At 40.3% G+C, this 15,055-nt stretch overlaps 1 protein-coding gene across 8 annotated transcripts in view; it reads left to right on the top strand.

The window, feature by feature from the left end:
- The first annotated feature begins 295 nt into the window (after nucleotides 1-295).
- TEAD1 (TEA domain transcription factor 1) overlaps nucleotides 296-15,055 on the top strand; it is a 153,223-nt gene continuing 138,463 nt past the window's right edge. For 3 of the 8 annotated variants that reach the window (XM_071762300.1, XM_071762294.1, XM_071762293.1), the window contains exons 1-2: nucleotides 296-649; nucleotides 1,301-1,441. The gene's annotated coding sequence lies outside the window, so the exon portion shown is untranslated. Of the gene's footprint in view, nucleotides 650-1,300; nucleotides 1,442-15,055 lie in introns of those variants that run through there. The other 5 variants (XM_071762301.1, XM_071762299.1, XM_071762297.1 and 2 more) reach the window with 2 other exon arrangements.

Genomic DNA, 15,055 nt, shown 5'->3' with positions numbered 1-15,055 from the left:
GCCCACCGCAAATGCTCTTTACAGGCCCCTGTTGCAGCCCCATACTTGGCAGCTCCGTTGCAAAGCAGAGCACACCCTGTTGCAGACCCCTATCGCGGGGCAGTGGAGACCCCTCGCAAAGCCCCGTAGCAAAGCACTGCAGTGCCCGTCGCGGGAGCTCGTTGCACAGCCCCGCCGACGCCCGCCAGACGGGTGCATGGCAGCGCTGCCCCGGGCTCCCGGTCCCCCACCCCCCGCAGGGCCCCCTCCCGCGGGCTCCCCTATGAGGTCAGCGCGGCGCGGAGGCCCCGCCCGCCGCCCCGCCCGCCAGCGGCCGCAGGGGGCGGCGGGCCGCGCTCCGCCCCGCGGCCGCCCCGCTCCCGCGTTCATTTCATTCCTCCCCTCATTCCGCGCATTCCTCGCATCGCTGGCGCCGCGCAGCCCGGCCGGGAGCCCGGCCCGCCCCGCCGCCGGCCGGGCAGCAACTCATCCTCCGAGGGCTCCGTCCGCCGGCCCGCGGCAACCTACCACCGCGGTATAAATAGCCAAACGGCGGATTAAAAATAGGCGCGGGGCCATAAATAGCCGGGGCGGCCCGGGGGCGGTGGGCGAAGTTTGCCGTCGGAGCGCGGCGCGCTGGCGGTGCGCGGAGGGGGGCCGCGGCGCGGAGGTAAGAGGGGGCCGCGGGCGCGCACGCCGCGCCGCCGGCGCTTTGTGCGGCGGGGCGGGGGGTCGGTCCCGGCCGGGGTGGGCCCGGGGGGCCGGCGCGCCCGCAGGTGCCGGGGCAGGCGGGAGAGGGGCCGCAGCAGGGGGAGAAGTTGTTTCCCGCGGAGTTTCTGCCGCTGCGGGGCCGCGGCCGGAGCTGCAACAGGCGGCTGCTGCCCGCCCCGCGTCGCCGCTCCGCTCCCCCGCGCCGCCGCCGCTCGCACTTTAGTTGCCTGAGTCACCGCTCTGCTCGGCTGTCGGGCGCGCATACACACACACACATACGCACGCACACACACACTCACACACACACACACACACTCTTTTCTGTGTGTGTGTGTCTCTCTCACACACACACATCGCGCGCACCGATTCTCGGCATTTTTCACATTTTTTTCCACGGGAAAGCAAGAAGTTCGGAGCAGCCCCAGGCTCTCCGCAGCCGCTCGCAGCCCTCAGGAGCAATCCCCGGCGGTGCGGGCTGCTGAGCGGCCCGGCCTGGCGCGGAGCTGTGCTCGGTCCGCTGCTCTCAGTTTTTCTTTACTTCCCCCTTTTATTTTCCTCTAAAAGATGAAAGAAAGAATGTCCTTTTTCGCTGCTTCTTCTCCTTCTCCAGAGCTGCTGCTGCCGCTGCTGCTGGTTAATTGCACATTCAAGTGGAAAATTTTCGGGAGTCAGCAGAAACATTGTATCCAAAAAAGACAAAGTCGCAGTTACAACCACACCGAGGAGATTGTCTCTGGAAAACTTCCTTTCGGTAGGAACCATAGGGTTTTTTATTTATCCGAAACGTTTTAAAGAGATCTATTCTACAGATGTCCACAGTGCTGATGCGGAGGGCCGGTGGCAGCCTTTGTTCACAGAAGGAGCGTTTTCAAAGGAAGTACACTTCTAAGGGGGAGGGAAAAAGTTATACAGTACGGCTTTTGTAACGAAATTAAAACAAAGCGGCCCCCTCCAAACAACTACGCAAAACTTCGAGGAGAAATAAAGTGGGTGGGAGGGAAATATCTCACTTTTTAACAAGAAAAGAGTTTGGGCTCCTACCTCAGTTGAACAGTATCCTCGTCATGATTTTTTTCTCCTTGAAATCTGTTTTAAGTTGAATGGTGTTACAGTATAAAAATATTTATGAAACAATGAAATACCAGCCACCCATGTTTCTCAGGAGAGTTGTTAACTTATTAGAAACAAGTGCCTGCCTTTGATATGAAGAAATGAAAAGTGACCTCCAGAAGTGCTGGGAAGTTAGGGAGCAGTTCTGCTCTATGCTTTCTGAATCTAAATGGCTCCCCGTATTTTTTAACTGTTCGTTGTTGGACACCATCTGGGAAAGAAAGGCCAAGGCATATCAGATTGTACTGGCATTTTCTGACGCAAAATCGTATATATAAGCTGAAATGGCAGAGCCTCGGGGAAAAAATAGTATCTATACAGCTGTATTCCTGTCTAACGTGTGTTTGCTTTCTCTTAGTGCTGGTAAAGTTTAGAAATGCAGTATTGCCAGTTAGCGGTTTTACAGAGATATCTAAACTAGACAATAGCAAAGTTTGGAGGTGTACAGATAGAATTCTGTTTTCTCTAGCTGAATGTTCAGTTATGATGCAGTACATCTAATATGGGAGTCTCTGTGGGAATGCCTCTTACAGGAAAATTCATCTAAATAACTAAGTGCTACCTGCAATTGAATATGAAAACAAAAATTACTATAATTACATTAGAACTTAATTCAAAATAGTGTATGATTCTTCTTACAACCCTAGATGGGGAATGCGTGTCTGTAATGTATGATATATTCTGTCTCTATAAATAGTTGGGGAATACCATTACAGGGATATTAGATTTGTACTAATGGTAAGATGGTGCTATCAAAAATGACAGAATGCTGTATAATAAAATACTTCAGGGGGTGGGAGGGGATATTGTGTGTGTGTACTTATATATATACACACACAAATGTATGCTTTATTTGGGAATAGAAATAGAAGAATTGATATAATGAACGTTCTTAAAACACGAAACTAAAGATATATTGGGGTCACACTTTGAACTTACATGCTTTGAAAATAATTTCAGAAAGTTGATTTTAATTAAGGGAAAACTTCCTAGAGGTACACTTATTTTTTTCATCTTCACAAGAAAAATGTGTCTTTTCACGCTGCACTGCTTTTTAAGTAGGTCATAAGGTATTTTATATGCCAATAGAGGTAATTCTGCATTTTGTCTGCCACAGGTTTTTATCATCTGACCAAGCATAAATTTTGGATTCAAAGGATTTATGTTGGTATTTCTTCTCTGTAATCTAGAAATACCTTTGGAAAGTACTAATGTTAGGTGTATTTTGAGCATCAATTTTACATATGCATCTTCGGTGAAGTAAATATTACCAGCCTTTGCACACAGAAGGGTGTAACAATAGCTCTTGAGATTCAAATTATGTTTTTATGTTCTATACAATGTCTTAGTCAGTTCTGAGTGGAGTGTATGTGAGAAGTGAAACAGAGGAAAACTTTAAATTTGACAGGAGTCTTAGTAAAGACAGCCTCTTCTTAAAGGAGTTTAATTAAACAGCTATAAAGAACAACAGAAACTTAATTATGACCTAGACCCACTGTGAGTCTCCAGCTGAGCAATGATAGCATATTGTGATGTGTGGAGATGTGTGAGCATGTGTGTAACATGTTTGGTATAATTTGTAAGTAGTGTTTTGTTGTTGTTGCTGTTGCTGCTGGGCAGTGTAGTGGTTTTGGGTATCGTTAAAGTGGTTTTTAGGCTTTGTTTTTCCATGCCTGAAAAAGTTAGGCTCAGCTAAATCACATGCATGGGGAAAAAAAGAATTTTTCCTTCTTCCTTTTTAAGCTACCTTTGCAGATCATACTGTAAGAAAAGTTGTTAAGGCACTGTACAGGCAGAAGTGTAATAGACTTCAGGAGTTACAGAGAAAGTCTGTTGTCTTTCACTTAAAAAGTGAAAGGTAGCAATATGTAATTTTGTATTGTGATATAGCTGTCAGTTTTCCATCTACAGAGTAGGATGGTTACATTGTTGAAAGAATTTCACTAGAAGTGATCTGATTTTATTGGAAAGTGCCTAAGACTGTTTCCAAAACATGAAGATCTTGTGTATGGTTCTGAATGTGTGTGTCTGGGAGGAGGTTACCTTCAAACATTACATTCTGAATGCATGGTTTCTGACTGTATACACGTGCATACCTCACTCTTTTGATCTGCTGTTTCTTTGTGATGTTAATATTAATGCTATATCTTTCCAGAGATAGTTTAAAAAGGGTATTTCTGAAGTTATTTATTTAAGAAGAAAAGGTTTGGTAGGTTCAATTCTTACTTAGGTTAAAATGTCTGGAATGACTCATAGGAATAAACATTCGCTGGGTCAAATAGTAAGATATTTACAGCATATGCTTTATGTACATAATTAGTGTGTTATTTGATATCTAAAGAAGGACATGAGTGTGGTTCTGTATCTCTGATTGAAAAGAGTGTCAGATTGACACATGTGCTTGTTCAAATTTTGGTACGGGGCTTATATTCTGATTTGCTTGTTATCTGTCTAAAATGTGCAGGAAAATTTTTTGTTATGAATTGGTTGCTCATTCCATTTGCGCTCTTATTCGTAGCGTGTGCAAATACAAGGTGAGGGCTGAATTTTTAAAAATCTGGTCTAAATTCAGATTAATTCTTTTGACTTCGTATGGCCTGTTGCTGTGTACGTTGACTGTAATGAGGGTGCAGATTGGCCCATTAAACATGTTTCTGAAATCCTCAGTTCATCAGAGGGACCTACTTTTGCATGAGGGAAACAGTAGTTACTTATTTCTGGGGTATGAGATTTAGTTCCTGTTTTGTCACCATGCTGCACTTTGCTACTAGTGCTTGCCTGAAGCAGAAGGAGGAATATTTTATATTCCTACATTACAGGACGTTACTATATTAAAAAAAATAAATAAAAATGGAGTCTCGACAAAATATTAGAACAAGAGGTAAATCATCTTCCTGAAAAAATACAGCTGTTAGAGGTTTTGTGGCAGTTTATGAAAATACTGTATAATTTAAATTGTATCCCGTTATATATGAATGGATTAATGGCATTATTTATAGTAAAGCCAGCCGACTCTAAGCCACACTGAAGACACGTTTTTAGAAGAAAAATCATTGCAATAAATTCTCACTTTATGACCATATCTTGCTCCCTGTTCTTGCACAAAACTCCTTTTGACTTTTGCAAAGATGGAATAATATTTCCTGGAATAATTTTGTGTTTGGTTTTAACGATTGCTCATTTCCAAAACATAATAGCGTGAAAACTTGGAGACTTCAATCCTTTGAGGCACCCGCTTCAAACCTGCTCCCCAAATTTGTCACATAAATTTCAGCTAGGAATTTTCTAACATCCTAAAGCTCTCTTGTTTTGCATTAAATCCTGGTCCTGCTGCAATCACTGTATTTTCTTGTTATAGCCAAAATTTCTGTGTTGGTGCTGATTCAGCAACTTTAATGCAATACCATGTCATTAAAGTTCCATCAGAATTATATTAATTTTAAAATACAGGGATTAAAGAAGTGGAGGGAAGAGAAAGCAGTCAATGAACCTGTTTCAGTATCTGTCTGTTAACTAATTTGATATATTCTACACAGGAAGTCTATGAATGTCTCAGGGCAACCCATCATGTGCTTTTTTTTATTAGATGAATTTTTGTACGTACATTAGGAAATCCACAGTGTGTGTAAAGGGTTTACAGGCGCTTGCTCGGTTGGTGCAGGGCTGCAGCCCCATTTCCTAGTCCCTCCAACTTGTGCCTGGGTTCCTCAGAGGCAGCCCGTTTTAGTTTGGCTCTTGTCCAGTCCAAGGTATCACTTGGTTACAACTTTTTGTTCTTTGTCTTCTCGCCATTGTTTACTGGAACAACGTGATTATTCCCTCTGCATCCTGTTGTACCTTTCCAAATGGCCTTCTTAGATTTCTAGCTCTTCACTGAACTTTGAATTGCAGATAGCGTGTGCAGCAGCAAAAACATGTAAGCACAAAATAAGAGTTTATTTCCTAGCAGGTCAGAAAGTAGAATGTGAAATCTCAGTGTGCTTGGAGGGGGGAGGGGAGGAAAGTTTAGGATTATGTGTAAAACTATTAAAATGCTATTGACTGAAAATCTAAAACAATGAGGAGTGCTGTTGTTTTTACAGATACATGAACTGAAAACTGCTGCTAATGATGGGAAATGTTAATTATGTGAGAACATATTGAACTTATATTCTCTGGCATGAACTTTTTTAAATGCATCAACTGTGCTGCCTTTTATGCGCACAGCTTTCTAATTATCATAATTCAGTACAGCTCTGGCTTTTGGAAAGAGTTCAAGTGCAATCTCAACTTAACATGAAAGGAGTTGTGTTTTTTGTTTTTTTGTTGTTTTTGTTGTTTTTTTTTTTTAAATGAGAATGTTCAAGAACAATTTGAAAAGATAATCCAAAAATGCTACATACTTAGCTGGGTATAAATCAGAAAATAAATATGTTCCCATAGCTGTCTATCAGAGCAGAACAGATTATCAGAACAGAAAGTTATCTATTTTTCTTGTTATGTCTTCCACACTCCTACAAAACACAACTAAAAACATGTTTTCATAACGGAATACCATGGAAGGCTCTATACTCCATATTGATTGACAGTAGTTTTTATTTTGTCAATTTTTAAAATTATTAATTGAGTAGATATTGTGTTTTTATTAAAAGATTTTTCCTCAAATAGCATGCAAATAGAAGATTTCATTTTCTTAAAGCTAGAAGACAACATTCATGATCTTTTTGGTATTTAATAACCAATTGTGTTTCTGTAATATATTAAAGTCCCATTGTAAATCTTCCTTATCTGTCAGTATTCACACCTTGTTTTGGTGGAGCTTCAGCGGGGTTGTAAGTAGCAGATCTTTCTAAAGCTTACAAAAGTGTTTTGTTTTGTTTTTTTTGTAATGAGGGGAAAACAAATTTCATTTAACTTGCGCTCAAATTATCCTTTCACAGATTTTTTTTTTTCCTTTATGTGATCAAATTGTTAGTTTCCACACCTCCCCCCTCAGCTCCACTTTACCCAGCTTCAAGCTGAAAAAGAATCCTATTTTTTTTCGTACTTGTCTTTTCCTTTATTACAGTACATGCTACATTTCTAAAATGCAAAGAAAGCCCCAGTGAAACAAAATGACTTCATTTGAGCTGGCACTTAAGAGCAGAATTCACTTCCATAGTGCTGAAATAAAAGAAGCCAAGTGTTTTAAATAGCCACTCCCCTAGGCCAGAGTGTTTTTAGAAAAGCTCATTGTCTAGATTTGAGCTGTAGCAGTATGCCTGCCTGTGTTAAATCTCCTGATCCAGACAGCTCGATTTCTAAAGTTGACATCTGGTTTACTCTTTGTTCACCTGTTTAAAAAAAAATGCAAATAGGCGAGTGTGGCATTGCCCTAGAGCTCTGCAAAAAAATAAAAATGCTGTTGACAGTTTGTCAAATAGTGCTTCCAGTCTAAGACTGCAGTAGCCTATTGTTATGCCAGCAACAGGCAACAGAAGTTGTGGCACCATATGGCTAGTATATGCTTCAGATAAGCTATCAGTTAATTTAGCTTATCAGTAGCATTTTGATATGCTTCATGTTTGAATCACCAACCAGTATGGCCTTGGGTATATCTGGTGCCAAATTATTCCTTAATGTTGGAGACATCAGAGTAATTCCCTTGGTGGAATCTCTCTCCATTCATTCACCTCATGGCTCCCTGAACAATGGTGCTTATTTTTGGAATTAGTTGGCATGTTTTTTACATGGTTGTCTTTCTTTGGGGAGATTATAATTCAGGAATGACATTTAGTTTTTGAGGGAAGAAAATGTCAGAACAGACTTTGGAAGAAAAGGTGAATTCGTAGAGGTTTGGTGGATTAAAGACTCTGTTATATGTATCTCAATTAAAAATATGTAATGTTTGGTTACATTAATTTATGGAAGAAAGGAATTTTATTTGTGCTTAATATACCACCACTGTGCTTACACACTTTTTGTCCTGAAGCTGGTTTACACTTAAAAATAAAAAATCTGTGAATCTTTAAAATCTTTCATAAGAAACTAGAGAAAAATAACCTTTCATTAAAAATAACCTTTAAAAACAATCACATTCCTATCAGGTGATCTGTGAGGATTTTTATCTTTTTGATTTTTATCTTTTTATTTTTGCTTTTTCTTTAATCAACTGAAAGCCTTTTAGACGATTTGAAGATTCAATGAAAGTTCCTTCATCTTCCCCCCCTCCCCTGCCTTTCTTTGGCTGTAATTATTTTGTTGCAAGAAAAGTCTCCAACCACAAATACAGTCTTTAATTCAATACTGCAGTGATGTCCTTAGGGTTGGATCTGTCTGCTTTGCTCTCTGACCTTGCAGCACATTCCTCCATGTCTTCTGCCCTCCAGGCTCCGTCTTGCTGTTCCTCACAGGGCACTGCATCTGTCTCTGGGTATGCACTTACTTGCTCATGGTCAGCACTTGATTTGTCCCTCCTCCCTTCTGGATCATAGAGGCTTTTTATTTCCCTCCTTTTCCTGTCTATATTTGCAGGTCCTCCTTATCCTGTGTCTTTTGTTGCTACTCACAGATGTGATCTCTCTGTTGGGTCTCTTTGCCCATCCCACACTACTTCTACTCCTTTGCCCTGGCTATTGGAAAGAAAGGACTGCCTATGCTTGTACAATGCCTTTCATGTCCAGGATCCTTAATGACCAGTAGTAGAAGGACCAGATTGTCTCTCAGAGAAGTTTACAATCATCTTCTAAATCTGTTTGCTGACACCACTTTTTCAGTAATGAAAAAAGGTCAAAGAGAAGAAGATTTTTCTCTTGTCTCTTTGGAACAGAGTAAAATGACAGTCTGAAACAGCAGCTGTTCTTTAATGCCCCAGTGAGGTTCCTCCAGATGAACTTTGTGGAAAAACACAGGAGCTTTCAAAGCATCTAGAGACTAAGCAGCTTGGCAGTGAAGCCAGGAGTGATGCTCCCACCTCACCATTCTGCCCAAGTCAACATGGATACCTGCAGAAAATGAGAGCTTTTCTGCCCTTGGCTTGCCATCTAAGGCTGCTTGCAGAGGCTTTTAGTTTTTCTGCAGGGACAAAAAATGCTAGTGCCTGTCCAATTAGAGCTGGGGGATCACCTCAAATTTTGAATGTTTTAAATTCAGGCTTAGGGTTCAGGTCTATGATATGACTTGGATGCATTTGGATAAAAATACATTTTTTGGTCTTATATTTTATTGCTTATTAGACCTGTGCTCTCTCATTCTGGGGAAGGTGAAAGAAGTGGGGGAAGGAGAGGTATTGATACATCCAGTTCTCAGTTAGGCATGTGTGCATTTTCCCTATAAGTAATTCCTAAGTGCTTAGCTGTGAGAGGCAATTTTCGGTCTGCTCATTCATCTGGTTATCACCCTTAACTAGTACAGAAGTCTTTGGACTGATGGGACCACTAAAGCATAACAATTCAGGGTTTATTTAGTACAATAAGATGTGTCATTTTTATGCTTTGGGCTTTTTTGTTGTTTTGTTTTTTTTTTCTTTGGTTAAACTTCAGAGCCTGTGATGTTTTAGTTGACTTGGTATCTGCTTGGCTTGGCTTTACTAGTGTTTCATTGGTTCCAGTTGTTGTTTTGTGATAGGAAATCCATAGCTCCAAGTAAATGTGCATTTTGCTGTTTAAATTTACTGTTATTTATGCATAGTAATTTCTGCTGCTTGGCCTACTTACTATATGCTTACTGATCAGTTAAACGGGAATATCTGGAAGACAGTTTAAAAGTAAGCATCTTCCTATACCAATATACTTCAACTTCTAGCATAATTAGTATCTTTTGTTGGTGAAACAATGACCCATAAATAACTTAATCTTCCAGCATTTCTAAAAATAATACAAAGAAGTGGTAGAATTATCATAGTTCTTAGTTGCTTCAAAAATTAATATTCTGGCTTTGGAGAATTTGGAAACAAATTAAAGAACCTTTTTTTTTTTTAGGTAGCAGGCTGCTTTTAATGGTTGTTCTGTACTAAGGGAAGTACAGTATTGTAGGTTATTTATTTCTGGGCATGCAGTAGAGAGTGAAGAGCCTGCAATTCAGCTAGCAATGCCTCTGTGCCCTGAGGTAAACTCTATTTCACAAAGGGAATTTTGATTATGGTCTACTGCTCTGTAGCATAGTCGAGGCTTCAAGAGGCAAGTGGTAAATGCTACCAAAGAAAAGCTGGATTGGAGCCACTGACGTCATCTAAGTAAATCTGCTGTAGGACTATAGCCATAAAATGACTGCCAGCCACTGAGCGCACTTTGGCCTTTTCTTGTCAACTGTTTTAACTGCTGGGTTTTGGGTTTTTTTTCTTCCTCTAAGCAACATGCATTTTGTTTTCTTTTTTTTTTGTTTTTTTTTGGTGCTACTTGTGCACATGGGGAAATACAGAAATGCTAATGTCCCCTCCCTCCCCACAACACTGTTCATAGCGTATGTGTAGCTGCAGCTTGCGGTTCCAAAATTAAAAAGTAAACCAGTACTTTTCCATACATGAGCCTTGCAGAATAAGCTTCTATCTCCAGTACTTTTTAGTTGCAAGAGCCTGGCAGTTCAAGTTACAGCATACTGATGAGATTTGTGTTGTGGGCAAAAAGCATTTTTATGCACTGGAGGGCATGCTTCCCTCTGGAGAACTAAACGTGTAAAAATGTCTGGTTGTGAATTCTGAATTAGCACAAAATGCGTGTGCTCATGGGTGCTTAAGATCCAGTGTTAGTCATTGCTTTAAGATTGACCTCTGCAGTTCCATTCATCCCTGAAACAAAACTTTCCTGTTGTTTCAAACACCCAAATGTATAGTTGCCAGCTGATCTTTTGATTATACTTTTTATAGACAGCTAAAGAAACCTTGTGCATCAGCAATAGTAGCTCTAGGATTCCCTGATTGATATGTAGCAATAGATTTACCTGTGCCCAAAGTTAAATCTAAAAATACAATTGATGCCCACCTGTCTCCCACTTGAAGTTCAGCTCATCTGTATCAGGATTGCAACAAAACTACTTGGGTTTTTGGCAGTGTGTTTTGAATTAATTGTCAACAATCTTTTGAAATTAATTTACAGGAAGCTTAGTATACTATTTTTTTTTTTAAACAGTGAAAATAGAATGCACTATAACGCACATTTATAATTATTAACCAGTGTATCCCATGACAGTATTTTTTTGCTTGGCTTATGTACTTCTTAAACTTTAAAAGAAAAATTAAGCATCACTGGTTTTGGAGTTTAAGTCTTATGATCAGAAATATATTAAAACCAGTATCTTATCCATGAATCATTAGATGAGTCAGTTCCTGAAACCACTACAAGCCTCACAGTTCTTGGCTACGACTGAAAGCAGGAAATCCAGGCTTCAATAACTTCCTTTCCCAGTACTGGCTATAGCAGTGTTAGTGGTTAGTATATGCTGCTTTTGTAAGCAATAGGAAGATGTATGTCTGAGGAACAAAGGCACTCGAGTCAATTTGCTGAAACTGTTTATAATTTGTGGTCTTGATTTGAATGTCAGGATATATTGGCATATACTACATTCTGTGCTGCAGTACATATTCCAGCAGTGATATTCAGATACCAGATAGAGAGAACACATTATGGCACAATTCTTGGACAAAATCCATCTAATCAGTTTACCAGGAAATGGGAAGATATTTTAGTAATATCATGTAACTCCTGAAGAGTAATGGGAATGAGAACTGAACACTTAGAAGTAAATTGAAAATGTTTATTTAGCAGTTACTTTGTTTTATGCTTGTGCAACAAACTATTTTTATTCTGCTTCAGTCCTCCAAAAGAGCTTGAAAAAAACCCAACCCAAACTTGGAACTTGTGAAATAAAACCACATGATTTGTTTTTCAGTCTCCCTTTTTGTAGTGAAAACTGTTTGCCTCCTCATAATCAAGGACACATTGGTTGTCTCTATGTCAGTGGATCATTGTTGCCTGCAGAATCTGTGCCTTTAAGTGTGGAGTGACTGCACACTGACATCTGTGCAAGAGGATGCAGTATATACCTTCTCCAGCTAACTAGGTTAGATTCAGGTTTGACACAATGTTGGTCTTAATGTGTTTAAGACTGGGAAGCATTCAACCCTTTATGTTTTGCTTTGTTTTGTTTTTTTTAACATTATGAAAGATAGTTTGACATCTTGTACTTATTACTTAGTTAATTTAACTCTGATTAGCAGCACATAAAAGACAAACATACCTTCTTTCATTGTTCTTTTTGCTCTTCCCTCCAAAAAAGTAATTTGTTCCTAAAAAACTTGTAAGTACAGAAATATTGAGAGCAATAAATTAGTGAGACACTGCATTAAAAAGCTGTGTTTAACCCACTGGTTAAACTTCATATGCAGTATTGATTAAAGACAAATACAGAGCTCTTAATTTAAACAGGTGGAATGGTTATTGCACATTAGACAACAACATATTTTGTACTAGCATGTGAAATTGTTTTGATAAACCAAACTACAAGTTGAGTTCTTCCCTAGCATGTGCAGTGCAGTGTCAGTAATCGTCTTCTGTGTAACTAAAGGCCACTTCCAGAGTGTTGGAGCCAAATGGCTGTCATCTCATGCTGGTGTCGTGTGGTGCTGCTTGAGTCTTGTGTTTGTTAGGCAGTGTGGAAGAGTATCAGGCTGGGAAAAAAGGAGAGGATGCAGACCACTTTGAAGGCAGCTGAGTGCTGAGTTACTTTTCTTATGAAGACCAGTATCCATAATTGAGACTTTTCCTGCCTCTTCCCTCCGTGCAAATCCATGCTCATGGGAAAGACCCAGAGAGGGTCAATCCCTTTCTCAGACGATGACATCAGAGCCCTTGAGTTACGATTGTTTGGAGTTATGGATGAGATTGCCCTTGAGGGGGAGGAAGAGAGTCTTCTCTACTAGTTGACAGGTTTGTGTCAGCACAGTTTTCTTGGGCAGTTTTCCAGTGGCACATGCAAACTTTTTTTTTTCCCACAGGAGGACTGGTAGCATCCATCTGGGGACAGGCCACTGGGTGTGTTTTGTCAGAAGGCAGCTGTGCCTGAGGTGGGTTGGTGGGACTTTTGGCACAGCAGCAAGCACACAAGCAAGCTCCTTTGTCAATTGCAGGGCTTGGGGTTTCTCTTAGAATATTTAGATGCCACTGAGCCATGAAAGCACAGATAGCCTTTAAAAAAAACGTAAGCAGGGTATCTGGTCCATACCTGCAATTCTTACAGCACAAGGAGTTTGTAGAGATCTCCATTTTTGGTACTAAACTTCCCCAAGTACCTGCTGCTCTTCTGGAGTCAAGTCTACATCAGGTGAGGGAGCTCAGTACAGAGTCCTGGCCCAGGCAAGCAGAGGTTTGTGCCATCGAGCTTGTGAAGTGCAGACCATCATGTGAGCAGAGTGGCTTGGGTTTAGCACAGTGTAGCTATGTAAACAGCTTGACTGTTTTGGAGGCAAGCCGGCTTGTCTCACCCTTCCTTCTCTGCTGTGTTTTAAGAAAAAGGAGTGGCCTTAGAAAGAAGGGCTAGTGGCCTACATCCAGAAAGGAGGCTCCCGAAAAAGCATGCCTCATTTCTTCCTTTCTCTTGGCTAGTTTAACTGGGGCTTTATTCACAGATGTTGTTCTAGAGCACCAGCTGTTGGTGTTCACAGAAGAAGCCTCTCTCAGGTGTGTCCCCTCTGCTGTGGGAATATGGGGAGCCAGATTGCTGATGCTTTGGGGATTGCAGCGTTCAGCATCGCACCACCTATTGTGGATTTAACTTACTGCATTGTAATTAACTTCTTGTAATAACAATAATTACAATAATTAACTTTCTGAAATAACAAGGATGTTCTTCATCTGCTTCTGCATGCTGCTTTTGGAACAGAAATCTTTCTTCTTTCTTGTTTTCTGCTTACAAGAAAATTTAAGTACTTTAGCAGGGGAGAACAACAGTGAATTTTCACAGGATCAAAGCATATATAGAAAACATTGTTCATACTTGTGATCATATGAAATTCAATTTTTTATTAATTAATGTTAACTGATTGTTTCAGAACAAAGAAAAAACTGTCAAGTGGAATAAGCATTTAAATATAGAAGCAGGTTATAGTTGTGCTTGATTTAATTTATTTCACTTGCAAAGAAATGTAAATGGTTTAATATTGTTTTCCTAGTTGAACAGCCCTGAATATGGGCATTGTAATGCATAAGATCTGGAGATACATTTTGATCAAGTTCATACACTTTAAATGTGTATGAACTGAACATCTTTGTGTTACTATCGATCAGAGAGATGTCCTGTTGCTATAATGTGGATTTTGGTTTGGGATTAGAGGCCTGGGGCTTTGAATTGCTTGCTGTCTGTAGACCAAGTCATCAGTGGCTAGTGATTGATTCATTAATTAAAATCAATTTAAATGGATTTGTAAGCCTCATGTAACAGATTATCTTATTAACAGCATGAGAAAGGCACTGTGATCTGCAAGGAATGTGTCACGTTAGACAAAATATAGCACAATTTTATGGGAGAATTTAATGAATTGCTGTTGCTGTAAGTGATCTATGCAAATAGAAGTGCCATGCTTAAAACCTATTTTAAATAGACTCTTCCTGTTGAATGTGGTTTTTTATTTTTTTTTGTTAGACTCCTCCAAATGACTTGACTCTAATCTTAACATGTGATGCATGTGTGTGTGTTTGTGTCCATACGCATGGTTGTAGAGATGTGTTTTGTTGAGCTTCTGACATACTCTGATCTTTGAGATTCTTATTTTTCCCGTGACATCTCCCTCACTTGATATAAAAATATTCACCATAAAAAAAAAAAATTCTAAATTACTAAAAGCAAAATGACAGAAAGGACATCTAATACTGTTTAATCCAAGCTCCGCCTGCTCAGCTATAATGTCTGGAAGAGACACTTTGGACAGCTGGAGGGGCCACACGGGCTGAGGGGAGTTCTGGCAGAAGTGAAAGTGTTCAAGAGATGGCAACAAAAGCTCTCCTGGCTGGAAGATGGGAGGCTAGTCTGTGTAACTTCTTTTTACATCCAGATGTATAGGAAGTCATTCCAAGCATCTGTATATATTTTATTAAGCTCTGTGTTCAGACATCAAGAATATCTGAGCCAAAGTGTCAGCAAAATCAAAGGCAGTTTTGCATTTAGTTTCAATGAGAGAAGGATTGTTGCCTCCAAATCACAGTCTTACCCACAACTTTTCAGTAATCTCAATAATGTGTGCACTCTCCAATTTGATCTGTAACCCAGGCTTCTCAGGAAAGGAGATTTTAAACTGTGCATGCTATGT

Source organism: Heliangelus exortis, chromosome 18, assembly GCF_036169615.1.
Source record: "Heliangelus exortis chromosome 18, bHelExo1.hap1, whole genome shotgun sequence".
Taxonomy (NCBI): Eukaryota; Metazoa; Chordata; class Aves; order Apodiformes; family Trochilidae; genus Heliangelus; species Heliangelus exortis.
Note: the sequence above shows the minus strand (reverse complement) of the source record. Positions and strands in the feature narration are given on the sequence as shown.